The following is a 17424-nucleotide window of genomic DNA, read 5'->3' as shown; positions in this document are numbered from 1 at the left end:
CACATACCCACGGTAAGTACAACTGATAGTACTTTTGTTTTATGCCTACATTTAAGCTTATTGTTGTAGCAGTTTAGATGCTTCTTCTGTTTCGTTTACTTGCTAATTCTATTTCTTGTAACATGTAGGTATGTTGCATACAGAAATAACTATTGTATGTGACTATTGGATGAGATGTGGGACATAATTATGTCATACGGTCACAGGATATTTTACATTTATAATGGTTTTGGTATGGACACAACTGCCCAGATGGGTACTGTCCCTCACAATGTGGGACAGGTGGTAACCCTGACCATTGGGCTAGATTTAGCTATTGGCTGTGCGCTAACATGATGCGTTTTGCTTCCACTTGGTATAACTATCAACACTGCATTAGAATACGAGCACACGTTTTTAAATGTCATTTGTTCGAGGGATGGGGATTCGATATTCGGCTACGTGCATTTGTGTTTGCTTCTTAATTTTGTGTTCGCAAGAACTGTCTTGCATGCTTTGCATACATTTCATTATCCATGGACACTGACAGGTGTGATTACTATTGCAGGCAGACTGTAATATTCAGCATTTTAGGTTGCACGTATACAGCTGACATTTCCATACCTCCATGCGGTGCTTTGACACACCCCATGCACTCAAGCTCGTTCCCTATGCACATGGATGTGGCAGCCATGCACCTTCATTAATATGCATATGGCGCTACTGCACCATCTGCATGCCGCACAGTTGGCGCAAGCCTAACACCGGCCTTGCACTGAGCTTCATGAATCCCGGGGCCAGGGTAATGTGTCAAACACTTTTTCAATATCAAGGGCAATTAAAAGAGCCTCTTGGTTGTCTCTGTTAATAACATCCATAAGAGTGTGAATCCTTTGAATGTTGTCCTGTGTTTGTCTGTTGTAAGTGAAGCCTGTTTGATCTTCATGTATGATGTTTATTAAGGATTTCTTGATCCTATTTACTAAAATGGGTGTAAAGATTTTATAATCATTGTTAAGAAGTGAAATAGGTCTATATGAACTGCATAAAGTTGAGTTTCTATTTTCCTTTAGAATAGTAGTAATTAAAGAAAATCTCTAAGAGGGAGGAACAAGATGTTGAAAATGAATTACATTTAGAGCATTATGAAATAAAGTTAAGGCAGGGGTTGGTAGTAATTTATATATTTCATTTATAATTTCATCTATTATGTGAACTTTATTATTTTTGCTTTGCTTAATTTTATCAACTATCTCTTTTAATTAAATTTGTTGTTGCAAGTCTAATTTTGTTTTCAATGGTAATTTGTTTATATTAAATAGGTTTATATCTATATCTATAGAATTAGTGTTCAGAGGAATACTGGTTTGAAGATCAGAATAATAATGCTTCAAAGAATCGAGAATATCACTAATATCTGAAACTGCTCTGTTGCTTTTACCTTCATGTATAATTTTTGTGATACTATTTTTAGTGGATTTTTTATTCTCTTTGATAAATTATGTATATATTTAGGAGACAGACAGTATGAGTTAATTTTCAGTTTTTCTAAAGCTAGATTGGTCTTATGTGTCAATATCTCATTTTATTTTTTATTTAGTTGAACTATTCCTTTTTTCTTTGTGGATGCATCAACGGAGTCATCTGTGTTTATATCAATATCAATTAATTGTTTTTGTATATTTTGCAGTTTTGATTCCCATTCTTTGGTTTTGTTTTTGTACCATGAAATATTTTTTTTCCATATAAAAAAAGCCTTTAATGTAGCCCATAAAATTACTGAATTTGTATCCTCTGAATGGTTACTTTCTAGAAAATAATTTATTTCTGAATGTAGCCATGGTTTAAATTGCTTTAAGTTAATAATGTAGGCAGGAATTCTAGTTGTTATGTCTAGTTTTTTAAAGTTAGATTCCAGTTTAAGAATGAGAGAACTGAGATCTGAAAAAGGACATGGGGGAATCGTAAAATTAATTACTTTTGAGTTTAGATCTTGGGATATGTAAAGTTTGTCAATTCTAGTTTGAGTATTAAATCTATAATCTCTATGTGAATATGATAAGGAGATATTTTGTTTATCTGCAAAGGTGTCAATCAACTTTAAGTTACTCGTCCAGTTTTTAAGAGCTTTTCCTGTTAGAGATAGATGAAAAGGTTTACTATTTGTGGTCTCAGAACTATCTATAATGCAATTAAAATCTCCACCCAAAATTAAAACCCTTTTTTGAGCTCTGTTGATTAGATTTATATGTTTCCTCACTGCTATCATCCCTATACATGGAAACCAGTAAATATTAGCTAAAGTCCAAATTCTTTTATTATATTTTATTATTAATATTTTTAGTAGTCCTTCCTTATCCTCATATTTAAATATAATCTGAGGTATAGTGATGCTTTTTTTCCATAAAATTATGGTACCTCTTGTTTTTTTCTTGTAAGATGAGTGAGATAATATTGTAGATTCCATGGGATTCCACACACATTTTTCATTAGTCTTAAAGTGGGATTCTTATATAAGTATTACTTGCACCTTATTGATGTTTAAGTATTTTAAAAATATTGGCTCTTTTCCTTGGATTTTTTAATCCATTAACATTTAGAGACAATAATGTTAAATCCATTTAGCATGTTACATTTGAATGATTAACCAAGACTGAATGTTGTATAAAGTTATTAATAATTTTTATAGAGAATGTTTTTGGTAAAATGCTTATTCTTCCTATGTTAGAGTGATAATGAAAGTATATCTTAGGCCAGATTAATAAGGAAAATAAGAAATTATAATTAAATGCATATATCTTAAGAAATTAATCAAAACAAACAATTTCAAACATGAAGTGAAAGTCACCCCTAATCTGATAGATCAAACCAAAAAATGAATCAAACTAAGTGAGCTTGAGTTCCAGTATGAATACAGGAGAAATATAATAATATAAGATAGTTCAATTAAAGTTAATAATAGAAGAAAGTAATTAATAACCCATTTTCCTTAAGCAGAGATGTGGGAAATAACTCATGTGTTTAACCCTTTATACAATTATACAATAACTATATCTTACCATATAAAGACTCAAGAAAGGGATTGTTGTATACTATTAATAGTATTAAGTCAAAACAAAAATATGCATATAGGACTGCTTAAATGTGACATGACATCTAACCTTAAATTCCAATATTGCTAACTAACTAATAATATACAATTTGATATGAACTGGTAGACAGATGAGCTTTTGTTAATACAATTTTAAAATAAATATTGGTTTGGTTTTAAGAAGTTATAACTTATGCTTTAACAGATTTCTTGTTCACTTCTGATATTACAGGCCATATTTCAGTAAAACTATGCATTTAGTGTCATTTCATTTCAGGATACTTCCTTAAGAACATGAGAGTATAAAGTAATAAATAAAAACCTTATATATCTTCTAGCTTATCTTTTTTTCACTTGTCCAATTAGTCCTGATGACAACTTGAATGACTAATATTGACTAAAATGTAAACTAAGATTCATACTAATTATTACCTTTATATCAGAGTGCGACAATCTGTTAGTTTATTTTTAATTTGAGATTTTCACATATAATCATTGAAGAAGCATGTGTATGAATCAAATCATATAGAAAGTAGAAACATCATGTAAAATTCAATTTACTATTCTTTACATAACAAATGATGCAATAATATGAAAAACTTCTGCATGGTATAGGACAAAATATTATAGAATTTTATAATTATAAACATTACCACTTGAAGGCAAGCAGATGAGGAAGAAAAAATTCAAAGCATATGAAAGACCACATTTGAATGGTCATGAAAATGAATTTTTATATATCAAAAGACAATTGAAAACGTAATATTAAAAGAATAACCTCTTGCACTGCAATGTTTAAAAATGAATGTTAATTCAAAAAAATAATTCAATTAAACGTATTGTTCAGACTAGTGTAACAAATATCTGCTTATTTTCTTGATACACAGCATATTTTACACAGTTACTTGGAAAACAGAGTGCCAGGGCCTCCATAAAATACTCTAACAAACATATTTTTACAGTATTTCCAATTACTTGCCATTAGTGAAGTGATGTTAGCCCAAAAATGCTATTTAACATTTCAGTGATAACCGATTTTGACCTCAAGAGACAAAAAAATAAAGTGTGCCCCAGAGTGTTTGTAGGATTTAGTATTTTCAAAAATCACCATAGACACAAGGGGATTATAGTAATGAAACAAAGATTCTGAAGAGGTTATTGGCTGAAGCTAATGGATTTATTCTTATTAGTGGGGTACAGCAAATATGTTTAGATGCAGGTATCAATGACAAGGATTTGTTCCACAAATTAATAAGATCTATTAGACAGGAATGTAACTAGCAAAAATAACTGATATAACCTATGTCAAAGCAAATTAAGCTTTCTTGCATTCTTCTGACAGCACTTACAATTAATAAGGTAACAAGTCTGATAGACCAGAATAGTTCTATGTCAAAATGCATTTTACCTCATATAACATAACATCTGGTTGACCGGTATATTTATTCAATTTAAGCAAACAATGAAAGGAAGACAAGACCACATGTCTTCAATTTGCATTTATAACTACAAGGCTATAATAACTTACAAAAAAGTTAGGAAAGAGATGTAAAATGCCTTCTGTGATTCTCCAAGTCTTAAATAGAGTAAACATTTGTAATGTTGTGATCTACTAGAGTGAGTCCAGAAATATAGAGACTTAATGGCCTCAAGAATGAACTAACATACATTAAATCCAAGATGCCATTTCTCAGAATAGTGCCTCTTCCACAAAATATGGTGATCCCAGAATCAATGTATAAAAGTATGAGGTGTGGGGGATTTACCACCAAATAGGGGTAGTGCAAGGGGAGGCTTGCCCCCTTGTAATAAGAAGTTTAAAAGAGAAGTGCAAACTTTGACACTTATTCTTTTCCTGTGATTTTTTTTTTCAGCATATAGACACTCAGCATTTCAAGTTCCTACATCTCATTAGGGATCTGTTATATATCACACAGTATGTGAGTGCATCGCCCCTATATTGCAATGCATCTGCATTCAACCCCCATCAAACTTCCTTCTACAGTGTTTTAACCATCACTATATCAAGTCTTAATAGTACCCAATCTGAACAATATTACTGAACTTAGGTAATAACTAGACTATTTATCTTGCATATATTAATAGTTTAATTGCTTTCCTACCTATGGACAAAATACTCCCATGTTACGATGAGTATCTAGGAAATCCCTTGCTAACAAGGAACTAGTCCTAATAGCTAATGAGTCTGTCTCTATTGTTGATTACTGAAAGGTTGTTAATCAATTCACATGCTCCCCATCTGAAATGCAAGAGAACCAAAAGAAACCAATCTGCATCCATGTCCGTGTGCGCAAGTCTCGAAAGAGGCCTCAGCAAACCAGCCGAACACTGGCCACCTCGTAACTGCCTCAGAGAAGAAACACAACTGCTCAGGACCCGCCCACCCAACCAGATGGAGACAAAACCTCCCGACATGCGAACCAAAGGAGAAAACATACCAGATGCACCAAACAGACCCCCACCCGGCTTCACTGTCAACACCAGTGCCTCTACAAGCTTGTTCCCAAGCCCCAAAAAACAGACTTGCATAACTCGCTGCCAGCAGAACAATGCCTCACAAGAGATACTTCATAACCACCACCCCATAACCCCGTGTAACACTTCTACAGTAGTCCAACACCACTCCAAACATGTCACCATCAAAAATCCCCCAGACAAACAGTGGCAGCATCCATCGCTGACATCTGATGCTGCATAAGCTGCTCACATTTGTCACCATGCAAATCATCTAGTCCAGGCCACTACAGAACTCAAGGCTGACACAAAAAAAAATGCAAATTGTGAATGATGACCACTGAAAAAATTCTTGGCAAACATGACTATGGGACGAAGGCACAAAACTACACTATTCAGCACAACTCTCCAGCAGAGCCGCGAAGCAAAACTATGTAGGCAAGTAGAAAAGAATAGCAAAGCATGTGCAAATGGAAACAGCAGCAAAGCCAATCCCAAACCCATGGAGGTGCATCCAGCACCTCACATTGTCCCGATACAGCTGTTGCCTTCACAGCCAAATACCAGACACAAACAAAAAAAAATATTCATCCCTGCTACACAAAGACTGCCACACATGCACCTCATCACTAAAGGGACATGATTTGTATAAAGGTTAAGGTCTTTACCTCTTAGATGCAAGATACAGGGTGTGATTCTGATTTCTGGTATTTGCTAGGCTTGTAATTGTTTGCAGACTGATAGCTTGCTATTTATACAAACATAAACATTGCTATAATGCTGAGAATTGCATTTCTTTCACTCCTACAAAGAATGATTAGTGAACTGCGCTAATGCTGGAGAAATCAGACTTATAACATTACAACTCAGATTAATGGGTAATGATTACATAAATGTAATTTATTACAAAATCAGAGTATTGGATGTCTGTTTTGATTGCTTTAAAATATGGTAATGGCAAACCATCATTATTTGAAATAAGCAATATAGCAGTTCTGACAGGCAACATCTGTTGATAAAAGTGAGAAACTGGTAAATGTATTCCTTCCCTCTATGTTGGTATATACAATGATCATAGAAAGTCAGTCGCTTATATCTATAATGATTGTTTAGAGCTGCTAATGTCCATTATAAGTTATTGCAAATTTCACCTAATAATTTATACCCATTTCCTCATCAGAAAACTCTTTCTGAATATATCTGGTATTTCTTGTGTGTGGAAATATTTTATCATACAGCATTTTAACATACTAAACAACTTCCTTAAATTCAAACTGTATTCTTTAGTTACTGCATGCTCAATAATTGCTAAGATTCAGGAAACCCAAATACAATCACATTATAAATCATCCTACTCATAAGTGTGAAAAAGATTGGCAATGTAGTTTCCCTTTAAGAAGTCCTTCCTGCAATTCGCGTATGTACGTAGCTACATAAATACAGAATGGACTCCCTAACTAGGAAATATGCAGAAAGGAAGATTAAACCAACTATTTTCTTTTTTGATCTTTCTTTCCTCCCCCTTCTGCTAAAGCTGGATTATTTCTAAGAGATACGCTGTGAGTATGAAAGATCTACAAAGTATGCATCTGTAAGAAATGAAGTGAAACTGTACTAGCCTTCTCTCTCTGTGTAAATAGAGAAAATCAGATTTTGATTTATAAGGTAAAAGAAAGAACACTGTTTATTAAAAACTATGTGCATGAAGCTCGAGTGCGTGCATGCGCTCGAGATGTGAAGAGAGAGTGTGAAGATATTCTTGTTCGTGAAAAACGTTAAAAATACAAACTGTAGTTGTTTTTTTCTTTGTATATTCTGTACCCCTTATCAGCTATAAGTATGGATCTTTATAAAACCCAGAGGAAGCAGCTAGTTAAAAAATAAAAACAATTAACTTAAAAACATTGCTACACACAAAAAATAAATAAATAAAAGAAAGAAGAAAAAAAGTGTGACAAATCATTACAGCTGTGCTAGATTAATGTTATTTACTTATAGGCCAATGATTAGTGAAATGAGTAGTAAGCTGAGTGTGGGACAATGGTCAATTACAACAGACATAGCCCTCCATTCATGTATGTTTAGGGATTCAGATATCCAAAATTATGAAGCGCTATATGTATATAACAAGTTATCAAAAAAATTATATATATTATAAGGTAAAAAAGACATAAGAGAATACATACTGTTTTCATTTTCTCTTTTTTTCTCTCTCTTTGTTCAGAAGATTAAATGTCAAGAGTTAGTAGATACTTTGAGATATTTGGTGGTTGTATAACTTTTAAGCTCAGTTTTCTGTTTCTTTTTCTCCACTTCCGACCAGTTGTTTTTCTCAGGAGATCTTTTTAATGGGGAAGAACTTGTCCAGACCATATCTTCAGGAATGGGGATTATATTGTTATTTTTGATGAAGGAGATGATTTCTTCTATAGTGTTGAAAGTTTTCAAGTCATTTGAATAAAAAAATTCTGATTTTTGCTGGGTATATGAGATGGGTTTTTATTTTATTTTGTTTTAACAATCTTACTAATGGCCAGGCTTTCTTCCTTTGCTCTAGGACTCTTGAAGAATAGTAATTGTCAAATCTTATCTGGTGTTGCTTATAGGTTAATGGACTTTTCCTCCAAGCTGACTTGAGATTAAGATCTTTGTCCAGGTGTGATAGAAATTTGACAATTATGGACCTTGGAGAAGCAGAGGCTGATGATGTTATATGTTTCCCTATTGCTCTGTGGGCTCTCTCAATTCCTTCAAATCAAGTAGTTCTGGGAGCCAAGTATTTAAGAATAAAATGATGTTCTCACCCTCAACCTTTTCAGGAAGACCAAAAATCCTTATATTAATTCTCCTTTCTCTGTTTTCTAGTTCATCGAGCTTGTTGGTTAACCAATTATTTTGTTATGTAAGAAATTCAACCTGGTTCTCTTCTTCTTTGAGCCTTCCATCGATATCAGTAAGTGATGTTTCAATGTCTATTAATTTGGATTGTTGTTGTTATAGAATCTCTTTTAGGATGTCAGTTTGATTTTGGCAGTTCTCTCTAAGATTTTCAAGTTTATCTGTAAATTTGTCCATCTTTAAGGAGAGATCTTGAAGGGTGGAAGACATCTGTTGTATATCCTTCTTCAGAAGAGAGTCAGAATTCTTTATGTTACTCATTTCAACAATTATGTTTTTTCTCCAAAATACTTTGACAGGAACATTTTTAGATAAAATCCTTAACGTTGGTATATCTTTAGATTAGTAGTTTAGTAACAGATTTGTCTTGTTTTCAAAGAAATTAGATAATTTAATTTCCTGTAATTTTGTGTAGTTTAAGGAGCTCAAAATTATGCTGCTAACAGTTGGCCATTCAGGCTCCAGCCCCCCACCCCTCATGCATTACAATTTTGAGCATCAACATGCTGCAATATCTGTGATTCAAAAATCACATTAGATACATAATTACTCAGTATAAAAATGTTGCCATCTTCTGTAGATCTTTTTTTTTTGTTAGCAATGGTTACCTCTGCAAGTGCTGCACAGGAAGTGCTTGTCTTCAGCATGAAACAAAGCAAGCCCATGCTTTATATCCTTTTTAGGCATTTGGAGGATAGACTACTGGAGCCCTATGTCTGCCTCCTTAGAAAAGATGATGCCTAGTATAGCCTAGCTGAAGTGCTTATCAGACACATAGGTTTTATCAGATAAGAGGATCATTGCAAATATGATGATCTGCAGTACTTCCAAACTACTGAGCTGCATATGTGGAAGCCCCAGATGGCATTGAATTGTCTGTCATTCTCTTTTTTTTTTTTTTTTTGGGGGGGGGGTTTTATGGTACGGCTTTTACTACCATTAAGCCTTTATGACAGAAGATGACTTATGTTTTATATATCCATTCTATTGGTTGGATAGATTCACTTATGACAACCTTGGCATTGTGCATCCTCCTTGCAGGTCCAGGGAACTGAGATGATTATCAGGTGAGTCAACCACAGCATAGTGCCTAAGGCTACAGCTGGAGAGGGGGATGAGACCAAAGGGGAGTGGATGTTCATCCTCTAACCAGCATGTAGTATATACCCATTGCACTTAGTGACTTAGTCATGGCAGGAGCAGTTGGGAGAATCAGCAATTGAGAGAGTAGTATACAAGCACATGGCCAGAATGGAGCCCCTCTTATGCAAGTTGCATATTCATTGTTCCAGTAAGTCTGAATACTTGGGCCACCAGATAGGAGTCTGTACCAAATATGTAGCCCCTTGATCCATCAGCTGGTGAAGGATCACTGTGTTACCCAAATGATCCAGGATAGTAGACATTTTGATGATGCCGGAATCTCATATTATCCTAAAACAGCTGTACTCTCTTCTTATTGTATCCACATTAATGCACTGTGTATCATGCAACCTTAATTACCACTGTCTGTTTGTGCACTTCTTGTCTCTAAAGCCGTATGTGTTCACACGGATTCACTTTATAATCCTGAAATACAGAAATATTGAATTTCAGTATCTCGAGACTATAAAGCTGAAAACTCACAAACCCCGAAACCGCAAAACTGTGAAATTCAAAACCACGACTGTCAAAAAAACACTATACCACACAAACAAAACACAAATACACCTACCTCCTGACACTACAACAAACCAAAACAACACACACGAACACAACAAAACAAACACACACACTTACCCTTCCTATAATACCCATGTAGAGGGCTGTGTCCCCCACACCCCCTCTACTTATATATACTAACTCCGAGGTTGCACTAAAAACCGAAAGACAGAAAAACCACCACCACAGATTCTACACTCCCCTTGCACAAACACACATCACATACAAACACCGCCACTCTAAACACTTACACACTCACATTCATACCTACCTACCCTGACCCACACCTAAAGCTCCCCAACACACTCACATACACTCAAACCCTCCGCAAAACCCTTAAAAAACATTACATTTACCTAACGCACCATCACTACTGTGGGTACGACATTTCCGGATTCGATATTCTGCAGTTTTGCACAAATCTAGATTCAACAAGTTGGCCTCGAGATACTGAAATTCGACATTTCAGTATTTCAGGATTACAATATGAACCCATTCACACTCACCCCTATTTGTCTGTGCTGGATTCTTTTGGTTGGTCAACAGAGAGTTTGGTCAACATCTGTTTAATTAGCTGCATTTGGTAAACTACACAGATAGTTGACAGGTGTGCAAGCTCAACAAACCCTGGGTAAGGGAATGTTCCCTTCCCAGGGCTATGTGCGATCTTGGAGTTAGTATATATAATTAGTGGGGGCATGAGGGGCTTGCCCCCCCTTCAAAAAACAATGTTTTAAAGTTTCTTCATCAGTGCATGCATGCTAGGAATTCAACATTTCCATTTTCGACGTAGAGTGGTTTACCTTCAGTATGCTGACATTCGTATAAGTCAGCCAACTGAAGGTACATTGTCTGTGCTGTACTGCGTATAACTGTTTGCTCCTGTTCACTGACCTAACCCATTTCCTTCCATTCATTTCCTATCAGGCTTTCATCCTTTCCTTATCTCTATATAAAGAAAAGGGGATCTTATCCCCACCATAAATGGATGTCATGCATAATCCTATATGTTGTTGTTCTGTGTGTCCCTCATATTAGAAAAAAGGATGACAACAAGCAATCTACTTGCCTTTCCTCCATTTTATGTACTTGTGAGCTGTCCATGTATGGGGACACCTTAGCACTGTAGTTGTAATTACTGTGTAGTGCATTAGAGTGATGATTATGTTCTGATATCATGAAAAAGACAAGCCATTTAACCACATCTGTAGTGTGAGACCTGATCTTAACAACTGTTAAGCACTGCTGCTTCAGTTGTTAAAATCTGGTATCACACTTGACAGTAAAATCTGCAGTACTGGTCAGCAAATGATAGTAGCAGAATTCAAAATAGATTTCATTCTGCCTGCTGCCTGTACCAGTAATCTGTTCCTAATTTTTATGATAACATGTTATGATGTGTTTCTGACACCGCTTGCTAAGTATTTTATGACTTTGAAAGTCAGCAAAGCACTTATCACTTTGTTTCTTAAATAGTAGTACATGGAACAGATAAAGCTCCATACAATACAAAGAGTTATGAGCGAGTATCCACTCTTAACCATTTATTATATGTTCTCAACATGGATGTCACAATTCATGTCTCAAGCTTTCTCTTGAGGAGAATTTCTTGGCATTTATGTCCAAAAGACATGTGCCCTGGTCCACTTCAATAAAAACACAACACCGAATGACATTTGATGACCTTTATTAAACTTCCATAAATATGATTGTTAACCAATAGTTATAGATTTCAACCAAAAACATGACACAGGTGATAGTAACCTCCGTGAAAGAAAACATAAAATAACCATAAGGGCAGCGTAACCACTAACCCTTCATAAGCAGCGCACCCCACTTGCTCACTTAGCTTTGCACTAACGAAGGCAACGTACCTGCTCACCTTCAATTTATTGAATTACACCACCATCCAAATGACCAGCTCTGCTTGCTTATTAACTTATCCACAGAGCAACCGCTCACTTACCTTCCCAACTTATTGAACTGAACATCCATCACCAGAGGGGGAACAGAAGAGGGCAAGCCTGCTCCTCTTCTCCGCCTTCCCACTGAAATAACCTCAATCCCCCACTAGTAAAAATAGGGAGGGTGGGAGGGTAAAAAGTTCACACCAAATATGTTACTTCTACCTCAATTACACTTGACAAAACCCTCTAATCCCCTCTGTACCCTTACCCCATTTCCTCCTAAACACCCCTCCATCCCATTTAACCCTATCTTCCCCTTAGTCTCTTAATTCCTGCTAATCCATGTGCCTATCCCCCACTTGAAATTGTCCCAGGACAAAATGGTCTGTTCCAAACCTCATGATAAGCTAATCATAATTCAATAGATAACTGCATATTGTTGTCTGCTTCCTTGTACTTTTGTGCAAGGGCACATACTAGCAAATTGTTTGCATATATATATATATATATATATGTGTGTATATATATATATATATATATATATATATATATATATATATAGTTTTGTTTGAATATGCAGCACTTTATGAACTAGTGTTTTAAGCAATTAAAAGATTCATATGGTGCAGCATGTGGTGAGCCTATCTGCTTTGCCTTGCACTTTTGTGCCTTCCTGTTCATTGTTGGCTGCTTATCTGTGTAAATTATAACTCAGCTACCTGCACAAAAGCACTCCCTGTCTTGTTTTACATATGTAATTAATAAACACTGATACACCCAGCTGAAAAGTTGTGTGTGCCTTCCCCAGGCATGTAGTGCATTGCTATGAATCCCAGATTTTGCCTTTTAAAAGACTTGTCAAGCATTTCTTGGTCTTATATGGTAAATGTGAAGTTACATCTGGGTTTTTAAAATTATATTTTGCCCTCAAAAATGAGCATTATTTACAGAGCTACAGATTTAACAAAGATTTCTAAAATGTAGAAAAATAAAGCAGCACAACAGAGGGAGAGATAAAGAGATATATTTTCATCCATCTATCTGCAACCCATTTTTACCCGTTTTTACACATGTGGTCAGGGTGTTATATCAATAGTGACCATCATCTAGAGCCAGTGTTTATACTGCCAGATGGCTAGCCTACTACTGTTGTTTTTCTATACTACATATGCATGTGCATACACAGACGTATGCACTCACACCTGTGGACAATTTTGAGAGTCCAATCCACCTACTGCATATATTTAGAATGTGGAAGGAAATTGAATATTAACAAACCCGCACTAATACTGGGAAGACATGAAGACTCCATACATATACATTTATATGGGTGCATTATACATTGTAGTATTTGTTGACAAAGTACACTGCTGGCACTTTAAGTCAAATGTTCCATTTGTCAACAGCAAGGGGTATCAATCTTCACCTTGTCAACTTTTCCTCTGTTGTATGAGATATGCTTGTTAGCAGAAATGGGATTTTGTTAAGAGAACATTAAGTGTTGATTGATTTATGTGAGTGTGAGTGCTTTTTCATGCTTGTGCAAGTGTTTGAGTTAGATTCAGAATAATGTTTTTGTTCGGTGATTGTCTTATTGAAGTATTTGTGTGGTAGCATGTGTGTAGTGCATGTGTGTGTGTGTGTGTGTGTGTGTGTGTGTGTGTGTGTGTGTGTGTGTGTGTGTGTGTGTGTATGTGTCTTTATTGGTTTTGTGTAGTGATACTGTTAGGGGAAGAATTTTTTGTAAAGTAATATGTAGGGTTGGAATTTAGGGCAGTGGTAGGTATAGGTTTGATACACAAGTCAGGTGGCATAAGGAGGCTGCATCTGTTCTATCCACAAAATATATGCATTCTGAATTTAAGATGCTTAAGTACAGACCACTGTAGTAACCAGGCTCAATGCGATGCAAATCCTAGTTGAAGAACTCAGAGAACAGCTGAAGCAGTATAAACTATACATGAGGATCAAATCATCGCCATACTAGGTTATACTATTTCCATTCGTCCTTCACAGAGATGCAAGATATAAGTTAGCCAAGCACAGAACCCCATAGACCATCCACAGGGACTGTGAAATGGGGGAGGTGATAGCAAGATTCAAAGATTAAAAATATTAAAAAAAACTTTATTGTCATTTAGGAAACACAAGTGCTACCTAAACAAAATTTCAAGTGTCAGCTCTTTTACAGGAGAAAACAAACACAAAAAGACAGACATGATAGGCCTTAAAGAATAAGCAATAACTATAGAACAAAAAAGTAGATATCTAAATAGCTGACGTACATGCTTGTGCACTATTTATATACACTGGACAACACTGACTACTAGATGATGAACACATGAAAAGAAAAGCACACGATACACTGAGGTGAGATTGGGTGATATTGCACATAAAGAAGTGATTGGAATTGCACTTTAAGAATATATTAATGTTAGTATGCAATAAATATAATTAGTGTATGGCAAAAAGGAAAAGAATGAGAGCGTAATAATCAGAGCCGTCCATTTGTTTGCATAAGATCTGCTTTCAAGGTAGGTACTGAACCATTTTATGGGATCTGCAGGGAGTCGAATGACAGACAGCTTGCTTATAAGGACACTGAATTGTGCAGCTGTCTCTGGAGAACTGCTAGGAGTAATGGATGAGGTTGTTTTGCTGAATGAGTATCTAAAAGTGCTCTAGTCAGACGAAAATTGTGCTGAATTATGTCTGTTATTGACAGTAATATTTTGTCTTTTTTCTATTGGTAACAAAGTTTTAAACAACTGTCTCCTAATTTCTACTGACGTTCAGACTGAAGACCTGGATTTCAGTGATTGCTATGTTATACGACACTAGTTTATGAGTCTGGACAGAAAGATGAAGATGAAATATTCAGCTGTAGAATCCAAAGAAAGGGTAAACAGCATAGTAAGGTCCATTCTACTTAGTACAAGAATTAGTTTTCTGTTTTTGAACATTCTGAAGTTTCTGAAGAAGGAATAATTACAAGTTAATACAATCTTGCCCTTATGTCAAACAGCAAATAAAAGCAAACAGAAACTATGGGTGTGATGATACAGTTATGTTGTGGCATGACAACTTGTAAACAGTACTTATGCCATGCTTTGTGTTCTTACCTCTCCTGGTTTTCATTGGGAACAGATGGCTTTAGTCTGATGTAAATGGAGTTTTGCTACCAGCAAATGATGATTTGCAGTAACTGAATGCATGAATAGTTGCAAGAAAAGGTTTTAAAGATTGTTCAGTGTTCTAAATATTCCAGACTTCAGTGAAGGGCAATGACCTTCTGAGTCTGAAAGGATTACATTTTGCAGTCACCAGGAGCATCTTACTGCAAGATAAATCTTGAATCAAGAGAAAATATGTTAGAAATCTTTCCCAGTGATCAACAGTGCCTGATTAATCATCAAGAAGGGGCATTCTTTCTCTGATGGAGTGAAGTTTTGTAGCTGCTAATGGTCATTTGCTAATACTGAAGCCTTGAAGTTGGTTTTAGTTTAAGCAGAGGTAGTGGGGTTCTTAATTTATTAGAAAATCTTTATAGGTTATCATGTTAAAACTGCAAAAATAAAAAATCTGCATACTAAAATGTCTACAGTGTTCTCATTCTAAAAATATCTGAAATTAAAATGAATTTCATTGCTATCCGCAGAGGAAAAGACGATTGTATAGAATTAACAAGGTTGATGCAGTCTTTGACTATGCTTACTAATCCATATTTAGTTGTATCAGGCACCTAGAACTTGCTTTATATAGACTGGGAAAATACAGATAACTCCAGCCTAGGGATTCAATAAACTCTGGGTAGGCTTACTGCGAAGCCTGCATGGAGTTTACGTGTTTGCTCGGTGAGCAGCACTAATTACATATTCGTGCCACGCACTGTATTTAAACATAAACAAATGTGGTTTCATGGTGAGCAACAGTGTTGCCAGTCAGGAAGCCATGTAAAGCAACACAGACAGCAGCAGAAATGTAAACCTGTTTACCTACAGGCAAACTAGGTAAGAGTGTTTGCATGAAATGCCGCAGTGATTACGAGGGTTATTAGTAAAGCAATGGATATAGTTCCAACACATTACATGATAGTGTATACAGTGCAGAGTTGTGTGGAAACCTGTTTCAGGCATACTAAACAAAAATTGTGTAAATGATCAGTAAGGGTACATAGACTGCATTGCAAATAAACAGCCGGGGAAGTGTATGTATTGAATAGGGGCACACAGGTGACTTGTAGGAATGAACACAGGAAAAGAGGGCAGGTGAAACATGGTAATGTGCAGCAGATGAGGACATGTCAATGAAGACAGCTGTAGCATGAACACTAATCACATATCAACATGATACAGTATGGACTGCACAGTGAATACATATGTAGAATAAACTGCTACCCAGGATGACGCCACAATATAAACATAAAATGATCAACATCAACAACTGGCTTAGCTTTTGGTGTCAGCTAAAGGGGGTCCAGTATCTCTCAGCCTAGAATAATAAGGTTGACAGCCCACATTGCTTTGCCAGAGATGGCTTGTCTTGTGTCCTCCAGGCAGTTGGATACTGGCAAAGGTGCTTGCCTCGCCCATAGTGTCTTTTTTAGGCAATGTCAAAGCAACAAAAATTCTGACATAAAAAGATCCACTGTAGGCAAACTTAGAGTTCTGCTGCTTAATGTTAGGAGTCTAAACATGAAGCTGCATTGAAAGAAACTTCCAATCTACTAGCTGACAGATTTGGTGTAAACTTCACCCACCTGGACCCACAGGCCACACCGCAATTAATAACTGACAAAAGTCCTTTGCCAAGTATCTCTAGAGATCAGGTCATATCTTTGCTCTCCAAGACTAAAGACATGGCCTCAGTGATACCAGATAACATCTCAAGTTGCTTACTAAGCAATCTAAAACAGGACCTAGTAGAACCACTTAGCACCTTTTTAACCATAGCCTAAGAACTGTCTTTGTTTCAGCAAAGTAGAAAACAGCAGCAGTAATCCCCTTGCACAAAGGGGGGCCATCAATTGACTTGGGAACGATAGACTTATAAGTCTAACCAATCTCATCTGCACGGCCAAGGAGAGAATCATCATGGACATTCTCAACAAGGACATAGGTGACCTTCAACCTCTAGACCCAAAACAATTTGGTTTTGATAAGGGTAGATCATGCTTATTAAACCTAGTAGACCTCCTTGAGAAAGTCACCAAAGACCTGGCTGAAGGTAAGACAGTGCATGCCACCTATCTGTACCTGGCCAAGGCTTTTGGCACAATCCCCATGTCAGGTATCATTGAGAAACTCTCCCAATTGGGGATTAACCTTATGTCATTACATAGAAAGCCAGTTGGCTCACCGACAGAACACAATA

The sequence above is a fragment of the Protopterus annectens genome, chromosome 2.part0 (assembly GCF_019279795.1).
Source record: "Protopterus annectens isolate FY-2018-M chromosome 2.part0, PAN1.0, whole genome shotgun sequence".
NCBI classification, from domain to species: Eukaryota; Metazoa; Chordata; order Ceratodontiformes; family Protopteridae; genus Protopterus; species Protopterus annectens.
Note: the sequence above shows the minus strand (reverse complement) of the source record.